General features: G+C 41.7%; 1 pseudogene; it reads left to right on the plus strand.

Moving 5' to 3' along the window:
- The first annotated feature begins 2,461 nt into the window (after positions 1 to 2,461).
- LOC114209413 (Y-box-binding protein 1 pseudogene) lies at positions 2,462 to 14,305 on the plus strand (annotated as a pseudogene).
- Positions 14,306 to 25,191: the final 10,886 nt, after the last annotated feature.

The following is a 25,191-nucleotide window of genomic DNA, read 5'->3' on the forward strand; positions in this document are numbered from 1 at the left end:
CCCTGGGCCAATATCACTTTGTGTTTCCATTCATTGGAGGCCAAATTCCATACATGGTGAAGAGAGACTCTCCTAGTGATGGTGATTCAATTTCACATTAAATGATGACTTATCACAGTCCAATTTTTGCCTAGCTTTTGTTCACTTGCCTTGGTTTCATGAGAGCATTGGTCTTTATCAAGCTCTCATGAAACTGGTCTTTATCCACTGGTCTTTATCAAGCTACATGCACATTACCAGTTAACCATATTTCTAAGCTGGGTATCTTCCTTAATATACACCCCCTTTCTGTGTTGGATAAACATTCACCTTAACAGCAGGGCTACTGCATACAGCTGTTGGATGTGTGCTCTGCACAAAGACTCCAGCAGAGTGGTCAGGTGGAGCTAAAAGTCAAGTATGCTCTGCTCCCAAATCCTGACAGTGGCCTGGAATCACTGGAGAAGGGAAAGAATAATTTTGTCAACCAGAGGTGGGCATTTCCCTCAGTTGCACAAAGCATCAGAGACGCTAATAGTAATCCTGCTTGGCAGACTTGATTACAGGAAGAGGCTTCCTTTCAAGATAGAAACACAAAGGATAACCACTTACTGTTTTAGACACTTTTGCAACTGGGCCTTGGACATGTGACTTTAGGTTCAGCCAATGAGTTACATGTGCCCTAGTCTTTGATTTGGGAACTGGGACAATAGAGATTTCTTTTTGCAGCTCAGGGGAGGCAGCAACATCCCATCCACATTGGAGTGGTAGTTGCCTGGTCAGGATCCAGGGCTGGAGGTGTTTGTGCTAAGACCTCCAGCACCTGGTCATCCATGGTGGAGCAGGGCTTCCCCAGACCAGCTCTGAGGAGTGATTTTTCGCTCTGGGTGCAGAACCTCACTCTGTCCCTACATCCCTTCCCTACCTTTCCCTCCAGCCTTCCTAGTGTTTTACTGTGAACACCCAGTAGCTTCTCAGTGAATTCCCTTTCTATTTAAACTACTCCAAGTCTGTTTCTTTTATTGGAGAGTCTGAACTCAGCAGGATATTAACATGAAACCCTTCTATTTTATTTTTCCAACACTGTTTTCAGGTGTGTTTTGATAAGGAGCTGTTTTCTGCCCCTTCACAACATCTTGGGTAGCTCTTGTCACATCCCAGACGCTTTGAGGTTTCACAACATCAAGGCCAAAGTGATCCAGTTTACAGCTTGAATCTCAAATCCATTGTGACGCCCTTCCCCTCACCCGGACCAGGTCTGACCAGTAGTGCAAATGGTCCTGCCTTGAAGAATTTGGTGTGCTTTGCTTTCTTCTTCCTCCTCTACTTTTTCTTCCTTCATCTTTAGGGTCCATCTTTTCTATCTTGTCTAGAGTGTTGGGGTCCCGAAGGAGGAATCAGGTAAGGACCAACATATCCTGCTTAGCGGTTGCTGCTGGGTTCCATGCTGGATGGCCAATTCTGGCTGAAGAGGGGATATGTGCCTGCTGCTGAGGGGCAGGGCAAGGGTGGGCTCTTCCGGAGGTCTTGCTGGGGCCCCAGTTGCCCAGGCCTCTGACATTTGGTCTCACAGTTTCCCATCTGTTTTGGACCCCCTTAATGGCCTCCCCCAGTTTCGTTTTATGAGGTTAGTCAGAGTTGACTTTTATTGCTCGAGGAAAAGAACCTTGTCTGACACAGCAAGCATTCATATTGTGGACAAAAGGAGATCACACCACAGGAAATAGTGGGTTTTTAAAAAATACTCCTATCATTGCCACAGTCCCTTCTGGTCATCTTCTCTAACTTTCCTTTTGCACACAGTGATGAGAGTCCTCATTATGCAGATTGCATAGATTTATTTATTCCAAATTAGGTGTATTTATTGTGTCAAATGTTACAATTTTAAAAAGCAATGTCGGAAAGATATCCATGTCTTCTAAACATTTTCTGATCTTGGTGTGTGAAAGGTGAAGCCGATTTCCTGTTGAACTGCTTCCAAGCACGATACCATCCCACACGAAGTCTACTTTTATACAAATATCCCAGATAGGTCAGTTGTTGTTTCAAGAGCTTCTGCAAGCATAGTATTACACCAGGAAATAGGCCAGCACTGCTTTCAGAAACAGGCAGCCCAGATACATCCAAGAGTCATAAAAGTAATGTCACATTTAAATAAAATGAAATCGAATTTTGCTGCTCAAGGTGTGTCTGAGAAACAGAAACATCCACATAGGAGTTGGTTAAAATGTAGGCCTCACCCAAAATATTGAATCAGAATCATATATTAACAGAACCTCTAGCTGATTAACATGCACATTAAAGTTTGAGAAGTACTAGAATCGAGAATATCAGAGGACCTTACATACAGTAAGAGTCACTGTTGTTTCATGAAACTTGTTCCAATTATATATAAAATATGAATTTGATCATGATGAAAAATGTATTTCTGACTGTGGGTCACAGGATGTCAGCAAGAGGGCCAAATATGATCCTCGTCATTATGTGCCCACCACCACCAAAAATTCGGCATCAATCCGTGGAAAAAAGTGACTTTGGAGGAGCTGTAGGGTCCACACCATATCTCAAAGGATGGATGAAGGGTATCACCCACCTGTGCATCAGGTAATAGGCAGACCTTGGTCCTGAAGGTGGACCCTCAGGTGACCCATGAACTTGTATTAGCCCCACATAGTCACGGTCCAGGATCTTCTGGAGAACACTGACTTAGACAGTCACCCATAGATGAGAGAGTCCTTGGATAAGTCCAGAAGTACACTGGAGAAGTTCCAGCATACTGTTAGAGAAAAAATATATACATAAAGATTAGATGTATTATAGATAGTAAGAGGAACAGTTTGACTTCACCCAGGTCACCCCTCTCCCAAGGTAGCTCAGTTCACTACTACCAAGAGAGACTTTCTCAGACAATCATTTCTTCCTCAGGGAAAATGCAAGCATATGAGTAAGCACCCAGTTTCCCCAGCTATGCGTAATGAGGTCAAAGAGAACCATTTTTTGAAAAGGTATAAAGTAGCTGAATGGGTTTATTTAATTTTATTTTTAATTTTATTTTTACTATGTTATGTTAGTCACCATACAGTACATCATTAGTTTTTGATGTAGTGTTCCATGATTCATTGTTTTCGTATAACACTCAGCGCTCCATGCAGAACGTGCCCTCCTTAATACCCAAAACTGGGCTAACCCATCCCCCACCCTCCCTCCCCTCTAAAACCCTCAGTTTGTTTCTCGGGGTCCATAACCTCTCATGGTTCATCTCCCCCTCTGATTTCACCCCCTTCATTTTTCCCTTCCTTCCTCTCATGTTCTCCATTATATTCCTTAGGTTCCACAAATAAGTGAAACCATACGATAATTGACTTTCTCTGCTTGACTTATTTCACTTAGCACAATCTCCTCCAGTCCCATCCATGTTGATGTAAAAGTTGGGTATTCATCCTTTCCTATGGCTGAGGATTATTCCATTGTATATATGGACCACATCTTCTTTATTCATTCATCTGGTGAAGGGCATCTCGGCTCTTTCCATGGTTTGGCTATTGCGGACATTGCTGCTATAAACAGTGGGGTGCATATGGCCCTTCTTTTCACTACATCTGTGTCTTTGGGGTAAATACCCAGTAGTGCAATTGCTGGGTCATAGGGTAGCTCTATTTTTAATTTTTTGAGGCACCTCCACACTGTTTTCCAAAGTAGCTGTACCAACTTGCATTCCCACCAACAGTGTAAGAGCGTTCCCCTTTCTCCACAACCTCTCCAACATTTGTTGTTTCTTGCCTTGTCAGTTTTTGCCATTCTAACTGGTGTAAGGTGGTTTCTGATTTGAATTTCCCTGTTGGTTAAAGATGATGAACATTTTTTCATGTGTCTGCTAGCTATTTGTATGTCTTCTTTTGAGAAGTGTCTCTTTATGTCTTCTGCCCATTTTTTGACTTGATTATTTGTTTTTTGGGTGTTGAGTTTGAGAAGTTCTTTATAGATCTTGGAGCAGCCCTTTGTCTGTAGTCATTTGCAAATATCTTCTCCCATTCTGTGGGTTGCTTCTTTGTTTTGTTGACTGTTTCCTTTGCTGTGCAGAAGCTTTTTATCTTAGTGAAGTCCCAAAAGTTCATTTTTGCTTCTGTTTCACTTGTCTTTGGAGATGAATCTTGAAAGAAGTTGCTGTGATCGATGTCGAAGAGGTTATTGCCTATGTTCTCCTCTAGGATTTTGATGGATTCCTGTCTCACATTGAGGTCTTTCATCCATTTTGAGTTTATCTTTGTGTATGGTGTTAGAGAATGGTTGAGTTTCATTCCTCTCTATATAGCTGTCCAATTTTCCCAGGACTGTTTATTGAAGAGACTGTCTTTTCTCCATTGCCTATTTTTTTCTGCTTTGTCGAAGATTATTTGACCATAGAGTTGAGGGTCCATATCTGGGCTCTCTATTCTCTTCCATTGGTCTATATGTCTGTTTTTGTGCCAGTACCATGCTGTCTTGGTGACCACTGCTTTGTAATATAGTTTGAAATAAGGCAGCGTGATGCCCCCAGCTTTGTTTTTCTTTTTCAACATTTCCTTGGCAGTTTGGGGTCTTTTCTGATTCCATACAAATTTTAGGATTGTTTGTTCCAGCACTTTGAAAAATATCATTGGAATTTTGATCGGCATGGCATTGAAAGTATAGATTGCTCTGGGTAGCATAGACATTTTAACAATGTTTATTCTTCCAGTCCATGAGCATGGAATGTTTTTCCATCTTTTTGTGTCTTCTTCAATTCTTTCATAAGTGTTCTGTATTTCCTATGGTATAGATCCTTTACCTCTTTTGGTTAGGTTTATTCTGAGGTATCTTATGGTTTTTGGTGCTATTGTAAATGGAATCGATTCTCTAATTTCTCTTTCTACAGTTGCATTGTTAATGTATAAGAAAGCAACTGATTTCTGTGCATTGATTTTGTATCCTGCCACATTACTGAATTGCTGTATGAGTTCTAGTAATTTGGGGGTGAAGTATTTTGGGTTTTCCACATAAAAAGAGAGAGAGTTTGACTTCTTTTTTGCCAATTTGAATACCCTTTATTTCTTTTTGTTGTCTGATTGCTGTTGCTAGGACTTCTAGTACTATGTTGAACCATAGTGGCGAGAGTGGGCATCCTTGTCGTGTTCCTGATCTTAAGGGAGAGGCTCTCAGCTTTTCCCCAGTGAGCATGATATTTGCTGTGGTTTTTTCGCAGATGGATTTTATGAAATTGAGGAATGTTCCCTCTGTCCCTATACTCTGAAGAGTTTTAATCAGGAAAGGATGCTGTATGTTGTCAAATGCTTTTTCTGCATCAATTGAGAGGACCATATGGTTCTTCTCTCTCCTCTTATTAATGTGTTCCATCACATTGATTGATTTGCAAATGTTGAACCACCCTTGTACCCCGGGGATAAATCAGTGGATGATCCTTTAATGTAGTGTTGGATCCTATTAGCTAAGATTTTGTTGAGAATTTTAATCCATATTCATCAGGGATATCGGTCTGAAATTCTCCTTTTTGATGGGGTCTTTGCCTGGTTTAGCGATTAAGGTAATGCTGGCCTCAAAGATTGAGTCTGGAAGCTTTCCTTCTGTTACAATTTTTTGAAACAGCTTCAGGAGAATAGGTATTATTTCTTCTTTGAATGTTTGGTAGAATTCCCCAGGGAATCCATCAGGCCTGGACTCTTGTTTTTGGGGAGGTTTTTGATCATTGCTTCAATCTCATTACTGGTTATTGGCCTATTCAGGTTTTCAGTTTCTTCCTATTTCAGTCTTGGTAGTTTATAGGTTTCCAGGAAGGCATCCATTTCTTTCAGGTTGCTTAATTTATTGGCATATAGTTGTTGACAATAATTTCTAATAATTGTTTCTATTTCCTTGATGTTAGTTGTGATTTCTCCCCTTTCACTCATAATTTTATTAATTTTAGTCCTTCCTCTTTTCTTTTGGATAAGTCTGGCCAGTGGTTTATCAATCTTATTAATTCTTTCAAAGAACCAGCTTCTAGTTTCGTTGATCTGATCTGTGTTTCTGGTTTCTAATTCATTGATCTCTGCTCTAACCTTAATTATTTCTCTTCTAATTCGTGGCTTAGGCATTGTTTGTTGCTTTTTCTTCAGTTCTTTAAGGTGTAAAGTTAGTTGGTGAATTCGGGACTTTTCTATTTTTTTGAGTGAGGCTTGGATGGCTTTGTATTTCCCGCTTAGGACTGCCTTTGCATTATCCCGTAGGTTTTGGACCAATGTGTTTTCATTCTCATTGGTTTCCATGAATTGTTTAAGTTCTTTGATTTCCTGGTTGACTCAAACATTCTTGAGTAGAGTGGTCTTTAGCTTCCAAGAGTTTGAGTTTCTTCCAAATTTTTTCTTGTGATTGAGTTCCAGCTTTAAAGCATTATGGTTGGTCTGAGAATATGCAGGGAATAATCTCAATTGGTATCAGTTGAGCCCTGATTTGTGACCCAGTATGTGGTCTATTCTGGAGAAAGTTCCATGTGTGCTTGAGAAGAATGAGTATTCTGTTGTTTTAGGGTGGAATGTTCTGTATATATCTATGAAGTTCATCTGGTCCAGTGTGTCATTCAAAGCTCTTGTTTCTTTGTTGATTTTCTGCTTAGATGATCTGTCTATTGCTGAGCGTGGAGTATTGAGTCTCCTACAATTAACATTATTATCAATATGACTCTTTATTTTGGTTAACAGTTGGCTTATGTAGTTGGCTGCTCCCATGTTGGGGGCATAGATATTTACAATTGTTAGATCTTCTTGTTGGATAGACCTTTAAAGAATGATATAGTGTCCTTCTGTGTTTCTAACTACAGTCTTTAGCTTAAAATCTAATTTGTCGGATATAAGAATTGCTACCCCAGGTTTCTTTTGAGGTCCGTTGGCATGGAAGATGGATCTCCATCCCTTCACTTTCAGTCTGGATGTATCTTTAGGTTCCAAATGAGTCTCTTGTAGACAGCATATGGATGAGTACTGCCTTTTTATCCAATCTTCAACCCTGTGCCATTTTATGGGAGCATTTAGGCCATTCACGTTAAGAGTGATTATTGAAAGATATGAATTATTGTCATCATGTTGCCTGTGAAGTCCTTGTTTCCATAGATTATCTCTGTAAATTTCTGTTCTGCATCACTCTTGGTGTCTTTCTCCTTTTATAGAACCCCCCTTAATATTTCTTGCAGGGCCGGCTTAGTGGTCACATATTCTTTCAGTTTCTGCCGGTCTTGGAAACTCTGCATCTCTCCATCCATTCTAAATGACAGCCTTGCTGGATAGAGTATTCTTGGCTGCATGTTCTTCTCATTTAGTACCCTGACTATGTCTTGCCAGCCCTTTCTGGCTTGCCAGGTCTCTGTGGATAGGTCTGTCGTTATTCTGATGTTCCTCCCTCTGTACATAAGGAATCTCTTCCCCCTAACTGCCCTTAAGATGGTTTTCTTGGTTCTAAGGTTTGCAAGTTTCACTATTACATGCCGGGGCATTGGTCTGTTTTCCTTGATCTTAGGAGGGGTCCTCTCTGCCTCTAGGACATGAATGTTTGTTTCATTCCCCAGATTAGGGAAGTTCTCAGCTACGATTTGCTCAAATATATCTTCTAGTCCTCTCTCTCCACTCCCTCCAGGATTCCACTTATTCTGACATTGGAACGTTTCATGGTGTCACTTATTTCTCTGATTCTGTTTTCATGGATTTTGAGTTGTTTCTCCCTGGCCTCCTTTTTATCCTTCTTTTCTATCAATTGGTCTTCTAGATCACCAATTCATTCTTCTGCCTCATTTACCCTGGCTGTTAGAGTATCTAGATTAGATTGGATCTCATTGACAGCATTTTTAAGATCTGCCAATTCAGCTTTCATTTCTGCCCTTAGAGACTCTATGTTGCCATTAATCTTTTTCTCCATCCTATCTATTGTCTTCATAACTGTCACCGTGAAGTCCCTTTCCGACATCTTGGTTACATCTGTATCCATTTGTAAATCTGTGGCAGAGGTCACAGTCTCTGAGTCTTTCTTATTTTGGGGGTTCCTCCTCCTAGTCATTCTGTTGAGGGGTGATTGAGGGAGTGTACAGAGTCCAGATTATTGACCATAACCCGAGAAAGATACCCCTGTTTTATAGGGACCTTAAGGTTGCTGGCCTCTTGTTCTCCCAACCTGTCTTATGGGGGAGGGGCCTGCCACACCATTACTCAGGCAACCCTCTTTGGGCAGAGTTGCCCTGCCCCCTGTGGGGGGGGGATGGGCTCAGTGAAAACCGGTTTTGGGGGGCTTTTGTTCTCTGGTGGCTTTCCTTGGCAGCTTTCTGTGTCTCTTCCGAAAGTCAGAGCAGAAGAGACCGTTTCCAACCCTCTGCCTCAGAGCAGAGAGATCGCAGTCTGTTCTTCAGTAAGCTCTCCAGGCCACACTATCTCCGTTTCTGTCTGTGCTGTTATAAACTGCAGCATCCTGGGTTGTGTGCCCCTCAGCGGGGCTCTCAGTCCTTGCCTCCAGGTCGGGGCACGCCTCTGCCCTTTGTGCTTCTAAAACCACCAGCCACCCCCAGTTCGCATGTCGGCCCCGCTGCTCCAGGTTTCAGTCTGGCGGGCTGCCCTAAAGTCCTTTCCCTGTCGCTACTGGTCTGCGAGTCTGTGCCCCGTCCCCAGTGCAGGAGGCTATTGCTCACAGGTGGTGCAGGATCCCCACGGCTCCCTCCCCATTCCATTTATCTTCCAATATGTGCCTGTGTAATCATGGCTCCCTGCTTCATGCCTCAAAACCAACTGCCTGCAATATTCTGTTTGTAGAGATCCAGATCTATCTTTTTACATCTCAGGCTGATTTCGTGGGTGTTCATAGTGGTCGGGTAGATATCCAGCTCAATTCCGGGGACTGGTTGGAATAGGGTCTCCTACCCCTCCACCATCTTTTCCCCAATGTGGCTGAATGGATTTAAAAGAAAAAAGAAGACCCAACTACATGCTGTCTACAGGAGATTCACTTCATTTTTAGGGACACACATAGGCTGAAAGTGAAGGGATGGAGAAAGATATTCAGTGCAACTGGAAACTGAAAGAAAGCAGAGGTGGTTGTATTTATGTCAGACAAAATAGACATTAAGCCAAAAACTGTAACAAGAGACAAAGTCATTATATAACGATAAACAGGTCAATTCATCAAAAGGATAAAACACTTGTAAATATATGTGTTCCCAACATTGGAGCACCTACATATATTAAGCAAATACAGATCTGAAAGGAGAAATAATAACACAGTAATATTTGGGGACATCAATACCCTCACATTCAACAATGGATAGATCATCCAGACAGGAAATCATAAGGAAATATTGGACTTGAATTATACTTTAGGTCAAATAGACCTAATAGACACATGTATAGAACATACTATCCAATAACTATGAATACATATTTTTCTTAAATGCACATGGATCATATGATAGGTGACAAAGCAAGTCTTGGCAAATTTAAGAAGACTGAAATCATAGAAAATATCTTTCTCTACCACAGTGGCTTGAAAGTAGAAATCGGTATCAGGAGGAAGACTAGAAAATTCACATGTGTGTGGAAATCAAACAACACACTCCTGAATAACCAATGGGTCAAAGAAGAAATCAAAAGGGAAATAAGAAAATATCTTGAAACATAAAAATGGAAACACATCATTCTAAACTTTATGGGATGCAGCAAAAGCAGCCCTAAAGGGAAATTTATGGTGATAGATGCTTACATTAAGAAAAAAGAAAAATCTCAATCTAACTTTTCATCTCAAGGAACTGGAAAAAAGAACAAACTGAGCCCAAAGTTAATGGAAGCAAGGAAATGACAAATATCAGAGCAGAAATAAATAAAATACAGACCAGAAAACAATAGAAAAGACCAATGAAACTAGAGCGAGCTTTTTAAAAAGATAAAATTGACAAGCTTTTAGTTAGCATACTGTGTAAAAATGAGAGAAGACTTAATTAAAATTAGAAATAAAAGAGATATTACAACTGATACCACAAAAATACAGAGGGTCATAAGAGGGTACTATGAAAAATTACATGCCAACGATTGGGATTCCCTGGAAAAAAATGGATAAATTCCGAAAACGTACAACCTACCTAGTTTGAAACATGAAGAAGTAACCCTGATTAGACCAATACCCTGTAAGGAGATTGATTTAGTAATCAAAACTTCCAAACAAAGAAAAGCCCAGGACTATCTTGTGAGTTCTTCTAAACAGTTAAGCAAAACATTTCAAGAATTAATTCCAATCCTTCTCAAACTCTTTCAAAAAAATTGAAGAGGATGAACACTCTCAAACTCATTTTACAAGGCCAGCATTACCCTGATACCAAAGTTAGATAAGGACAAGAATACTATAGAGCAATATTCCTGATGAATATAAATGCAAACATTCCCAATAAAATATTATGAAAGTGAATTCAGCAGCACATTAAAGGGACCACACACCATGAGCAAGTGGGATTTATCCTTGGGATACAAGGATGGTTACAACATATGCAATTAATAAATGTGATATCTCACATTAATAGAATGAAGATAAATATTTGATCATCTCAGTAGATACAGGAAAGGCGTTTGACAATATACAACATCTTTCATGATAAAAATTTCTCAACAAGTTTGGCATAGAAGGAATGTACCTCAACCTAAAGACCATATATCACAAGCCCACAGCTAAAATCACATTCAGTGGTGAAAGTTTGAAAGGTTGAAAGATTTTTCTCCAAGATCCGGAACAAGAAAAACGTGCTTACTCTTACCACTCCTATTCAACATAACACTGGAAGTTCTAGCTAGAGTAGTTATGCAAGACAAAGAAATAAAAGACATCCAGTCAGAAAGTAATAAACTCATGTGTTTGCAGATAATATAATCTTATATTGAAAGTCCTTAAGACTCCATCAGAAAACTGTTAGAATCAATTAACAAATTCAGTAAAGTTGCAGGAGACAAAAGCAACATACAGAGATCACTTGTGTCTCTATACACTAATGATGAAATAGTTGGAAATGAAATGAAAAAATAATTACCTTTACAACATCATTAAAAACAATAAAATACTTAAGAATAAATTTAACCAAAGAGGTGAAAAATCGGTTCACTGAAAACTAAGACTCTGATGAAGGAAATTAAAGAAGGTACAAGTAAATGTATATTTGTGGATTGGAAGAATTGATATTGTTAAACCGTCTGTACCACCCAAACCATCTAGATTCAATGCAGTCCCCACCAAAATTTCTATGGAATTTTTCAAAGAAATAGAAAAACAGTCCTAAAATTTGTATGGAACCATAAAAACCACGAATAGTCAAAGCATTCTTGAGAAAGAACTCGAGACATCACACTTACTGATTTTTTTTCAATCTATATAAAGTCATCAAAACAGTATAGTATTGGCATAAAAAGACAGATAAACCAGTGGAACAGAAGAGACCAGAGATAAATCCATGAATATTTGGTTGACTAACATTTGACAAAGGAGCCAAGAAGTACTCAAAGGGGAAGGAATAATCTCTTTAATAAATGGTGTTGGGAAAACTGGATAATCACACACAAAAGAATGTAACTGGACTCCCATTTAGATTACTCACAAAAATTACCTCAAAATGGATTAAAGCCTTGACCATAAGACCCAAAGCCACAAAACTCCTAAAATAAAACATAGGGAAGGCTCCTTGACATTGGTCTTGCCAATGATTTTTCTCATATGACACCAAAGGCACAAGCAACAAAAACAAAAATAAATAAGTGGGGACTACATCAAACTAAAAATCTGCACAGCAAAAGGACCAGTCAACAAGATGAAAAGGCAACCTACAGAATGTGAGAAAACATTTGCAAACTTATATCTCATAAAGAGTTAAACAAATGTCCAAAATATTTAAGGAACTTACACAGCTCAATAGCAAGCAACAAAGACAACCAAATAATCTCATTAAAAGTGAGTAGAGGACCTTAATAGAAACTTTTCCAAAGAAGACATACAAATGGCCAACAGGTACGTGAAAAGGTATTACTAATCACTAATTATCTGTGAAATGCAAATGCATTTCAAAACCACAATGAACTATCACTTTATACCTGTTAGAATGGCTTTTATTATAAAGGTAAAACATAACAAGTATTGGTGAGGATGTGGAGGAAAGACATGTGCACTATTGGTGGGACTGTAAATTGGTTCAGCCATTATGAAAATAGTAAGGAGTTCCCTCAAAAGATTAAAAGTAGAGCTAACATATGATCCATCAAACTCACTTCTGGGTCTATATCCAGAGGAAGTGATATCAGGACCCTGAGGTGATATCTGCACCCCCATGTTCATTGCAGCATTAGTCACAGTAACCAAGATGGAACCAGCCTCAATGTCCTTTGAGAAATGAATGGATGAAGAATAGGTGGTATATCTATAAAATGAAATAATATTTAGCCACTAAGAAGAAGGAAATCCTGGCAATTGCCACAACATGGTTGGACCTAGAGGGCATTATGCTAAGGAAATAAGTCAGGAAAGACAAATACTGTATGATATCACTTATATGTGGATTCTAATTAAGGCGAACTCAGAAACAGACAGTAGAATGGTGGTTGCCAAGGACTAGGAGGTAAGGGAAATGGGGATATATGGTCAAAGGGAACAAACTTCCAGTTAATATGAATTGACATTATATGAGTTAATATAATATGAATAAGTTCTAGGGAACTAATGTACAGCATGGTGAGTATAAATTAACAATACTGTGTTATATACTTGAAAGTTGCTAAGAGCAAATCTTAAAATGTTCTCACCACAAAAAAGAAATGGTAATTATGTGACATGGTGGATGTGTTAAATAACCCTACTGTGGTAATCATTTTACAATATAAAAGTGTCTCAAACGATCAGGTTATATACCTTAAATTTGGACGTTATAGGCCTGTATAACTCAATAAAGCCAAAAAGTAATTTTTAGAGATAACAGCCAACGTTAAAACCAAACACAGTTCGATCGGTAGCGGGAGCGGAGAGCGGACCCCAGAGAGCCCTGAGCAGCCCCACCGCCGCCGCCGGCCTAGTTACCATCACACCCCGGGAGGAGCCGCAGCTGCCGCAGCCGGCCCCAGTCACCATCACCGCAACCACGAGCAGCGAGGCCGAGACCCAGCAGCCGCCCGCCGCCCCCGCCCTCAGCGCTGCAGACACCAAGCCCGGCACCACGGGCAGCGGCGCAGGGAGCGGCGGCCCGGGCGGCCTCACATCGGCGGCGCCTGCCGGCGGGGACAAGAAGATCATCGCAACGAAGGTTTTGGGAACAGTAAAATGGTTCAATGTAAGAAACGGATATGGTTTCATCAACAGGAATGACACCAAGGAAGATGTATTTGAACACCAGACCGCCATAAAGAAGAATAACCCCAGGAAGTACCTTTGCAGTGTAGGAGATGGAGAGACTGTGGAGTTTGATGTTGTTGAAGGAGAAGAGGGTGCGGAGGCAGCAAATGTGACAGGCCCTGGCGGAGTTCCATTGCAAGGCAGTAAATATGCAGCAGACCGTAACCGGTATAGACGCCATCCACGTCGCAGGGTTCCTCCACGCAATTACCAGCAGAATTACCAGAATAGTGAGAGTGGGGAAAAGAACGAGGGATCGGAAAGTGCTCCCGAAGGCCAGGCCCAACAGCGCCGGCCCTACCGCAGGCGACGGTTCCCACCTTACTACATGCGGAGACCCTATGGGCGTCGACCGCAGTATTCCAACCCTCCTGTGCAGGGAGAAGGGATGGAAGGTGCTGACAACCAGGGTGCAGGAGAACAAGGTAGACCAGCGAGACAGAATAGGTATCGGGGTTATAGACCACGATTCCGCAGGGGTCCTCCTCGCCAAAGACAGCCTAGAGAGGATGGTAATGAGGAAGATAAGGAAAATCAAGGAGATGAGACCCAAGGTCAGCAGCCACCTCAACGTCGGTACCGCCGCAACGTCAATTACCGACGCAGACGCCCAGAAAACCCTAAACCACAAGATGGCAAAGAGACAAAAGCAGCTGATCCACCAGCTGAGAATTCGTCCGCTCCCGAGGCTGAGCAGGGCGGGGCTGAGTAAATGCCGGCTTACCATCTCTACCATCATCCGGTTTAGTCATCCAACACGAAGAAATGAAGATGAAATTCCAGCAATAAGAAATGAACAAAAGATTGGAGCTGAAGACCTTAAGTGCTTGCTTTTTGCCCACTGACCAGATAAATAGAACTATCTGCATTATCTATGCAGCATGGGGTTTTTATTATTTTTACCTAGAGACGCCTCTTTTTGGTAATGACAAACGTGTTTTAAAAAAAAAAAAACCTGGTTTTTCTCAATACACCTTTAAAGGTGTTTAAATTATTTCATATCTGGTCAAGTTGAGATTTTTAAGAACCTCATTTTTAATTTGTAATAAAAAGTTTACAACTTGATTTTTTCAAAAAAATCAACAAACGGCAAGCACCCGTTAATAAAGGTCTTAAATAAAAACAAACAAACAAACAAAAAAAACACAACAAAAATGAAACAAAAAAAATTGAAAAACACTAAGCTAAGGGAAATACACAGGTGGATTTTTAATCCCATTGTTCCCCATCTCCCCAAGAATACCAAAATCCTTCACATCTGTGGAGACATCTTACATAAGGGGAGACAGAAAAATGCTCCTAACTTCTAATTCACGGTCATGGGCCGCAGACACAATTTTCCTGTTCATTGTCCTGTCTCTTCCCTTCTTCCCACGGATATCTTTAAAAGAGAGTAATCTTTAAAAAGATTTATTTATTCATTTTATTTTTAAAGATTTTATTTATTTTTTTATTTTTTTAAAGATTTTATTTATTTATTTGAGAGAGAGAGCATGAGAGGGGGTAGGGTCAGAGGGAGAAGCAGGCTCCCCGCAGAGCCAGGAACCCAACGTGGGACTCGATCCCAGGACTCTGGGATCATGACCCGAGCCGAAGGCAGTCGCTTTACCGACTGAGCCACCCAGGCACTTCTTACTTATTCATTTTAGAAAGAGCAACAGAGCACACGTGAGTGGGGAGAGGGACAGAGGGAGAGGGAGAGAGAGAGAATCCCAAGCAGACTCCCTGCTGAGCATGGAGCCCAGTACGGAGCTAGATCTCACATCCCTGAGCTCATGACTTGAACCGAACTCAAGAGTCAGACACCAGGGCTCCTGGGTGGCTCAGTCGTTAAGCGTCTGCCTTCGGCTCAGGTCATGATCCCAGGGTCCTGGGATCGAGCCCCACATGGGGCTCCCTGCTCTGCGGGAGGCCTGCTTCTCCCTCTCGCACTCCCCCTGCTTGTGTTCCCTCTCTCACTGTGTCTCTTTCTGTGAAATAAATAAATAAATAAATCTTTAAAAAAATGAAAAAGGGTCACTCAGTCAACTGAGCCACCCAGGAGCCCTAAGAGAGTAACTTTTTAAAAAGATAAACAAGGGTCATCCTCGAGAAAGAAGTGTAAAGAAAATCTAGGTGCAGAGGAAGAGACTGAAGAGAGGGAGTCTGGGGGAACCCTCATCGGACCAGAACTCCACCTTGCTATTTCTCCCCATCCTTTGGCTGAGTCTTATGATTAAAGTTACAATCTTTTTCAATCTGGCTTGTATTTGTACTGGGGTGGGGGCGGGGAATGAAGCTGTCTATACCCAAGATCTTCTAAGACTCCTGAGCAAAGACTCTAAATCAAGCCTACAAAGCAGTTTTTCAAGGTCCGTGGGGGGAAAAGTAAGTAAACATAGCACACTGGTGAAACACAGAGCTGCAGTGGGCTATCAGGAGACTAGAAAAGGTAAATGTAGTTCAAAGGCAGGTGAAGCAGTAGAGAGAGCATGGCGTTTGAAATCAGACCTGCTTTTGCCACTTACTACCTAGGTGAGCATGAGTAAGTTAATGGATCTTTCTGAGCCTTCATTTTCTGTAGACAGCAAAATGATACAAACTTCCTGTTGTTAGGATTGAGTGAAGTCAAAAACGTGAACGTTGTGCTGTATTTATAAATTAACACTCTGCAACGTGCCCTCTTCTTCTTCTTTTTTTTAATGGGAAGGAAGTAAATTCTGTGAACTCTAGTCTGTTGCTGTAACTAAGCAAGCTTAATCATAGACTTAAAGACACGACTGAGAGCACTACAGACCAGAAGTCATGAATATAAGAAGCTAATCTTGTCTGCTAAGAGGTAGAACTACTAGGCTGACTTGATTTCCTTTACTGGAAGCGTTACCAGACAAATAAATTGAAGGGGTGAGAATACATCTGCAATTATATGGTAATAGAAAAAAAATCCTATCAAGTCCTTGTGGCTCAGATCAAGAAAGTGGCCTGGATATAATAGAGTTGTAGTGTTTATAAGTGGTTGAATGACCATACTACAAGATGAGAATAAATATAAAGAGAATAACGTCTCTGTTAGAATATGTCTTTGAATTTTACCTGCTTTCATATGTTTAATAAGTATTTACTGAAGGGTATTGTGGTTTGCTGATTAAATTTCAAATTTCGTGATTTTGAGCTGGCTAGCTAACATACTAGGACAATAATTAGCTCCAGCAAGATCTTGAATTCTAAAGATTGACAGCATATATAAAAACAGAATTTCAAAGCCCTAAATGAATAGTCTTGTAAAATTACTATGGAAGTCCCAACTAATTGTATAAATAATATTTTTAAAAGTCAGGCTTAATAGCAAATATGAATAGTAATTGGAGTTTTAGTAGATTATAAATTCTATGCTAACAGAATTGTATAGTTACCACCACCAACACCAACAAAAGCCTGTAAAACCTTATATTAATAATGCTATAGAGTTCAGAATGAAGGTTAGTAAAAGTCTCGCTATAACCCAGGTTGAATTCAAGGCTTGATCCGAAATGCTTCATGTGTTCATTCTGGGTACTGCATGTGTATCATTCGAAGGTCTTTGGATGAAAGCAGCAAAAACCAATTCGTCATGCCTTATGACAGTGCATCAGTCTGCGTCTGATCCGAAGATAGAAGCCATACTGTCGGTTAAACAGGGGTATTTTAATATAGAGGATTATTGACTCTGATGAAAAGCAACTGATGATATGACAGTTCTGCCTGTGACTCTAGGGCCAAGAAAGTGCTTAAGAAAGGATAAAATTGGAAAGGGTTTAGACCTCATTGGAGAAGGTATAGTTCAATATATACTGTATAGCAAAGAAGTTTGCTGGTTTGCCTAGGCTTGAGCTGCTCTGAAGTCTCTTAGCCATCAGGAGGCAACCCTCTGGAGTGCAGGCAAAACACTGGTGACTAGTAACAGGTAGTGTGAGCATGCAGAGAGAGTAATAGCTCGGTGTGAATCCTCTGGACCACAGATGAGCCACAGAGGGGCCTGGAGAAGGAGCAGAGTCTCAGTAGACATCCTCTAGTTCACAGGCAAGCTGGGTGGGGATTTGCAGAAGGGTGCAGAGACTCAACGGGAAACCTCCAGGCTGCAGACAAGCTATGGCCGAGGTGGTAAAAAGGGACCTGGAATGCCAGTGTGGGCAGGAGACTTTGGAGTGATGATTTGGGCCGAAGACCTTCAGGGCACTAGTTTCTTTGTTGAGAGGATTGCAAAATCCTTATATAGATGGGAAAAAAATTAATGAACCTTCTGCCAGACAAAGTGATCATGGGAAAATAATAATCCAGACCAATATTCCACCATTAGTCATCAGGGACATGCAAATTAAAACATAATGAGATACTACTGTATACCCAGGAGAATGGCTAAAATAAAAAGACTGACGGTACCAACTGTTGATGTGAAACAACTTGGATAACTATTATGTAATCATACGCTTACTGTATAAACCAGTAATTTCAGTACTGTGAAACAAGGAAAAGAGCATATGTCCACAAGAGGACTTGTACGGCAGTGTTCCTAGCAGCTTTATTCATAATGATCCTAAGCTTGAAACAATGCAAACGTCCATCAACATTTGGTGAATGGGACAACAAATTGTGGTATAGCCACACAATGGAATGATGCTCAGCGATAAACAGAAACAATCTGCTGATTTAATCAGGATCAATGAATCTCAGAAACAATATGCTCCGTGAAGGAAGCCAGACACAAAGAAATACATATTATGTGATTCCATTCTAGAAACTCTAGGGAAGACAGATTTAATGTGTAGTCACAGAAAGCAGCTCGGGGGGCTGAGATGATGTGGTGTGTGGGAAACTGACTTCAAAAGGATGCAAAGGAATGTTCTGGCATTAGGGAGTCATTCATTATCTTGATTGGGGTAGTGGTTCCATGCATGTACACATTGCTCCAAACTCATCAGACCATACACTTAATATGAACACAACACAATGAATGTAAATCATATCTCAATATAGTTGATTAAAAAAATGAGAGGCGGTGGAACAACGAGGTTTCATAAAACATAAAGCGGGGTAGCTTTGGGGATTAAGTGACTAGAGCTAATGGCCAATCTTTAGAACCGTGTCATCTAGTCCATCAGCTCTAGATTTATTGGTCCTTGTGCTGCTCTGATCAAAGTTCACATTCCTGGCAGAGAAGGTCTAAAGGGACCAGCTTAGGTCAGATGCCTGCCCTTGGGCCTGGAAAAACTGGACCATTCTGTCAGACCTTCCCATCCTGACTGAACCAAGTGTGGCAGGAGTGGTCCCCCAAAGGAAAAATGGACGTGCTGTTAACCAGAAGATGGGGCAATGATGTCTGGAAAACAAACAATCAAGCAAATGCACTCTTCCCCTGGGAATTTCCAGGGGTGACCTGGGAGGAGGGTGATCTACACTTATCCATTCCATTCACTCAAGCGTTAATTTTGAGTATGGACTATTTGCAGAAGCTGTTACTGACTGGAGACACATATACATTTGAGATGTCTCCAAAAAGAAAGAGTTCATATTCACGTAAGCAAGAGAAACCTGGTAGGAGAGGATCATCTGGCGTGGGTATGGAGCACAGGACTTTTTTGGAGGGGTGGTGGTGGCGAGAGATGATAGAATCCACCTGAATATAAGAACTGTCCAGCAGTTTGAGGTTTGTGTCTGCTTGCATTGTTCGGAAGCCTGGAAATTCTTAGGTAGGGAAGAAGAAGGTGGACAGTTGGAGAAGCAGATTGCAGAATTCACCTCTTGGCTAACCCACAAATGGAGAAAAACCTTTTCGTCATTTTTTCTGTGATTTGTCTCCCGGGGCCTCCTTGGCTAGTCGGCAGAGGGAGCCCTTCCCCAAGAAATCTCCGCGCGAGGCCTGGCCCAGGGCCGGGGAAGATTCTCTTGCGGGGCCCCAGGAGTTCTCTTTGCCCCGCCTCTGCAAAGCAGGCTCCCTCACCCGCCCCCCCCGCCCCCGCCCCGCGAGTTCCTCGCTCCACCTCCCCAACCACTTTGTTGCCGCATCGCACACTCCGGCACGCCTAGGTCACCCACCCCTTCTCCGTCCCACATTTGCGATCCTTCCCTGGCACCACTGGGGACGTGCCGTCCATCCAGCGGGCCGCCCGGCGCTGTCCCCAGCACCCCGAGTCCTTAGAGAGGGTCTAGAACACCTCCCAGGGACTTTGGCGCGGGTGCTCTCACTAAAGGCAGACGGGCACTCTCTCCACTACCCCCTTGGTTCATTTCTTGCGGTGACCCCACGGTCTGCCAACTTCGCGACCCGACTATTTGCTAGGGTCACTCCTGCGCGGTGGAAGCCGCTCCGGGCAGCGGCGACCCGCGATCGGGACTCTGGAGCCGGGCGGGTAGGATCCTGCCGGTGGCACTAGGGAGTGCGCGGCGCCAAGCGACACCCCCCTGCGGTCACTGCCCCGGCGGCAGCAGCTGCGGCAGCGGCAACTGCTCGCATCCCAGCCCCGGCTCGGGTTACTCCCCTCCTCCTCCAGCATCTCGGGCCAGACCGGGAAAACCTTGTTCAAGTTTGCGGCGAGTACTTTCCCCGTGCGCAAAACTAGGGGTCTGGAAACGCGCCGAGACCGGCCTCCTTTCCCGCGTGTCCACTTTGGAGCCTGAACGGAGACCCCCAGGTATCGCTCTTCTCTGGGACGCTACTTTGGAGGCTAACTGCGCTGTTGGAACAAATTTTGCTTCTGGGCTGACTGGCGTGGGGGTGAAAACCGGTCAGAAAGGGTTGTGCTGCAAATCTCAGGATCCCGGGACCTGGGTAAGAGTGGGGCAAACTCCATTCCGGCAAGCCGCTGGACCTTGGCCGGACTCTGGATGGTTTGTTTTGGGTTGGGAGACGCGGGGGCAACATGAGGTGGGGCGGGATGGGTTCAGGCTTGGGTTGTTTACGTTGTCTCAAGGGTTTATTGTCACTGTTCACATTTGGTCTTGTTATTTGGGACCCAATAGGAACTTCCTGGAGTGTTTTTCCTGGAGAGACACCTCCGTTCCGCATTTTATTTTGCGTAATTTCGGCCCTTGCATTGCTTGTCTGTGTTTGTTCTCTGTTGACGGGTGTCAAAGCAGGATGTAGGGAGGTTTGGGGAGTTGAATCAGACTGAGAATGAAAAAGTGGTTTCAGCAGGACCCTTTCTTCCAGACTAGCTTTACTTCTCTGGGATCTTGACTTGTTTTCCAAACTTTTCTTTTTCCAGTACTTGATACTTACGTTGTGCACAGACTTGGGATGCTCCCTCTTCCTGTGTTCTCAGCGTCCTTCAGGGGTTTCAGAATCACAGCCTGGTGATTTAGATCGGATGGGGTCTCTTCCTGGTTGCAATGCCAGACTCCTCGGGGAATGTTGGGAGGGGCCATTCTTCAAGACATAGAAAGATCCATCTTGTGTTAGTCCTTTAAATAACTTTGATCCAGGACTTCTAGCCCTGGCTTAAGAGAAACCTTTTGTCTTTATATTTCTTTCTGGAATTAAGGATGGTACCCCTAAGTACATGAAGTGTGATTTATTTGATGTTTCTTTAGATAATATCCTCTTAGGAGGACCCAAATTCTTAGGAGAAAGTTTAAGTTTGGGGTTTTATTAGCCAACAAGTTCTTAGGCAGTGAAATCCATGCTGTTCCTAGGCAGAGGAGAATGACATTCCTTGCTGATTCTTCTTGCCTTTCTCCTTTATATCCTGGGTCTCACTTTGTATATGGTCTTCTCAACTAAAGGTGATCCTTCATTCCTTATGGATGAAGATTAGAATCGGATCTTTTTATACAGAAGTGCCATCTTCCTGACATGACTGCTCCAAAGGGTCAGCTTACAGAGTATTTTTTGTTTTGCAGCTCTGAGATCAAAGAGTTTTGCAGAGGGTGGGCTCTGGGACCAGGCAACCTGAGGTCAACTCTCAACCCTGCCACTTTCCAGTTGTGTGGTTTGGGGCAAGTCACTTGATCTCTCTCTCTCTCTCTCTGCAGCTATAAAATCTGAATAATAATAATAATCCTTCTTATTGTTAGAATTGTGAAAAGGATTCAATGAGTCAATGCCCATGGACTGCTAAGCCTGGCAGGTAATTAGCTATTACTATGATGAGGATATAGCTAACATTATTAACCATTGTATCACCACCATATTATAGCTAAGTGTTAGCTGTTATTTGTGTTGGGATGAGCTTTGAAGGCTGTGCTCATGTAGGCTCCAGTCCCACCTAGGACTAGATGTGTTCAGATTTATCTCACACACCATCTTTGTATTGCTTTCTGCTAGGACACTTCCAGAGGAAAGGAAGATGCATGTGGCAGTACTGGGATTTTACAGGAGGGGTGATGGTTGGGTGCCAAAGGGTGCTTGGGACAGGTTGGCAGGTGGGAAAGCTACACTCACTTTACACCCTGCATACTGCCTTAGAAACACCACATATTAATATACTTCCTTTAACCTATTTCTTAGAGGTCCATCATTCATACGTTCAGTAAATATTTATTAAGCATCTATGGCATTTCAAGCTCTGGTCTAGGTTCCATATTATTTAGGTTCGTTGGCTTCATTTTTAAAATGCATGAGTGTTTGCCTTATGTCCCCCCTTCCCCTGCCCATTCCAAGCATTTGAGGGCATCACATGATGCTAGCTCTCCATGAACTAAGTCCCAAATACTTTTTAGCCATAATGATTTCAAGATCTGTTAAAATGAGGAGGACATACCACTGAGGAATTGAACAAAATATTCAGTATAACCTCCAGCACATTACTTCTCCCATCACCTTCGTCATACGTAAATTTGTAGGGAGGGAGGTGGGGAAGGAGCTGGGTAATCTCCAGTGCTCCTTCTGTCTCTACAATCCTTAGATTAGCTGCTTTTCTTCATTAGTCGTTGCTTTTGAACTTTTTTTTTTTTTAAACGTTTGTCTTAGGTACATAAATTCTGTCACTTCCATTATTGCATGTTAATCAAATGAGTAATGGCACTGATAATTAGTAAAAAAGGAAAAGTAGCTCTGCTTATATTTCATTATTTTCAGCTAAATTAAACGGTGAGAAATTGACAAAATTTGACCATTTCTGACCTACATAAAACGGCGATTTCATACAGCTCAACCTAATATAAAGCCTGGCGCCCTCCACGTTGATTCGGATACAGGAAGTCTTGGGGGATATGGGAAAGTGTGCAGTACAGCAAGTTGCCTATTGCAAACCCAAGTCACGTGCTCACGTAGCAGCAGTGAATTTACCTTCCTTGTGATTGCTTGATCTAACAGCATCTTTCTAAAATACAAATCTGATCATGTCTTTACCTTGTTTAAACATCTCTGGCAGCTCCCCAGATTGTAAGATCAGTGTCAGGGGTGCTTATTTAAAATACGGATTTCAGGGCTTCACCCGAGATGCAAGGGCCAGACATCTGCATTGGAGCAGATCCCTAAATGAATCTGGTGGAGGTGACCTAAGATCACAGTTGGACTAACAGCGTAAAGCCTAACCTCTTTAACGTGATGCACAAGACCAGCCTAGCACGTCTTCTCTGGGTTGTTTCTTCTGCTCTCCTCTTCCTCTGGCCTCCAGCCCCACTAACCTTGATCTGGTTTCTCTTCCTAAGAGCATGCATTGCCTGCCTTTACTTCCTCTGTGTATGCTGTTTTCTCTGCCAGAGATATCTTTGCTCCTCTTTTCAGTCCAATCAACTTACTACCCATTTATCCTTCCAAGGTACATTCAAGTAAGACCCACCCTCTGAAGCTTTTCCTAATTCTCTCTGATAAACTTAGTGACATCTCTTGTGATTGCTAGTCTACTTTGCAGATGACTTTAATATGACATCTATTATATTATGTCAGCTGTATTTGTGATCTGGATGTTTGTGCAACTGATTGATGAATTTACCATTCCTTATTTTAAGCCTTTATCCGCATGACTGGCACATCATAGTTACATGATAAATGCCTAAAGAACGTGGGGGAAGATGCAATGAATGAATGCTCGTTGACTTTCCTTAGCGCACAAAGGGTTTGGGATCGTCCCTATGTGTGCACTCAGGGCGGTGGAGAAGCCAGTCAAGAATTTATAATTTGGCTAGACACTGTGTACAAAGTTAGTAACCTGGAGAGCTAAATGGGCAAGATAGAATATCCTAAGACTTATGAAACACCCAGTGCCACCAAATTAATGTTACATGTTCAACACTATGGGAGCACTATGATCCAAGAGCTGATTTTATTATACATTTGGGATGGTTCTTGTTGTGCATGACAGTGTGGGGGCACTGGGGTGGAAGCACCAATGTTAATAAAAATAAAGAACTTTTGCCCTGTGCTTGTCAATTTATACATACCGTTGTATTTGTTTTTATATTTGATCATAAATGTGGTGACTGGCTTAGTACTGTTTTTCCTACTTTAGTACAGGATGCACTCTTAAAAACAGGTCCAAATATTGATGGTGCAAAAGCCTACATTTTATAAGGAATGCTGACCCTATGAGCTATGTATATTATGAAATACCTCATTATATCTAGCCATTTATATACTGCATTCAGTGTTCACTCCTTTCTTTAATTTTTCTTTCTTTGAACTTTTTGTAATTTTGGTGATTTCCTTCTCATTTGAACAACAGTTGATCTGCTTAAGTTCAATAAATGTCTTGATTCAGATTAAAGATTTGCCATTTTTGGCATGCCTAATAACCTGCTTTTTTGTTTCACTTACATTAAGTTTTATGAGACCCAAAACTTCTCTTTATTACTTGAAGTTTTTAGTTGTTTCATTTCCCACTCATTTTTGTGATAATAGAAACAGGCAATAACATTTGAATGAGTGAACAAACATCACAGGATAACAACTAAGATGGTCATGTTGCAAAAATTGAACTTTTAGCTCACGGACAGCTTCACCATAAAATAAACCACGAAAAGTATTCATTCATAGGCTGATGCATGAAAGTTCCAGTGACATAGGGCAGGAAGGTAGCAGTATCAGCACGTGGAGTACAAACATCCGGATTGTTTGGACTTCAGATAAAGCAATATTAGGAACTGCCCGTGCTCTCCATTTCTCAAGGTTGTATACCCAGTATTCTGTATTCAAAATTAGCTTAATTTTAAGAGTGAGCTAAAAATCACTGGATGTTGTTGATGTGTCTTCTTTTTCAGTTCTATTTTCAAAGGGAACTTTTTCAACCTGAGTTTAAGCTTGCGACTGGATATACTTCTAAGTCTTTTAGCTGGTCCCTTGATCTCTTCATTCATTCAGTCTGAATTTCCCAACATTTTGTATTTATCTCTAGTCTCTCCTTTCTTCACAATTTAAGATGATTTTTCACGGTGGTGGTTCTAACTCTTCTAAAAACCGTTATTCATTAATAACACTTGATGAGAAGATTTCTCATACGATGGGGAAGAAATAAGTACAAACCAGTGTTGTTTTACTTTATACAACTTTATTTGCAAAACTGTGGGTCGTCATGTGGATGTCATTTGATAATGCGTTCTCTGCCATTAGCCTGTCTGGAAAGTGTGAATGTGATCACATACCGTGCTTATGGAGCTTCATTTCTAGTCATTTCCTCTCTTGTTTCATTTCTAGTGATTTATGCTCTTAGATAAAGAAACTCTGTAAAGCATTTTAACCACCTCATTTTAATTGCCAACACAAAGGGCAATAAATTGTACCCTTTCCCCCCCCCCCCCACTTTGAAGACAAAGAAAACACCATTTCAGCACGGGAAGCCTCATCTTGATAGGTACATGTGCGGGATATTAGCATCTGTTAAAAACATCTTATCTTCGAGAGCAAGGAGGCCCCATCCTACAGGG

This window comes from Eumetopias jubatus, unplaced genomic scaffold (genome assembly GCF_037043125.1).
Source record: "Eumetopias jubatus isolate StellerSeaLion01/CBP00866 unplaced genomic scaffold, mEumJub1_p1.0 scaffold_5, whole genome shotgun sequence".
Taxonomy (NCBI): domain Eukaryota; kingdom Metazoa; phylum Chordata; class Mammalia; order Carnivora; family Otariidae; genus Eumetopias; species Eumetopias jubatus.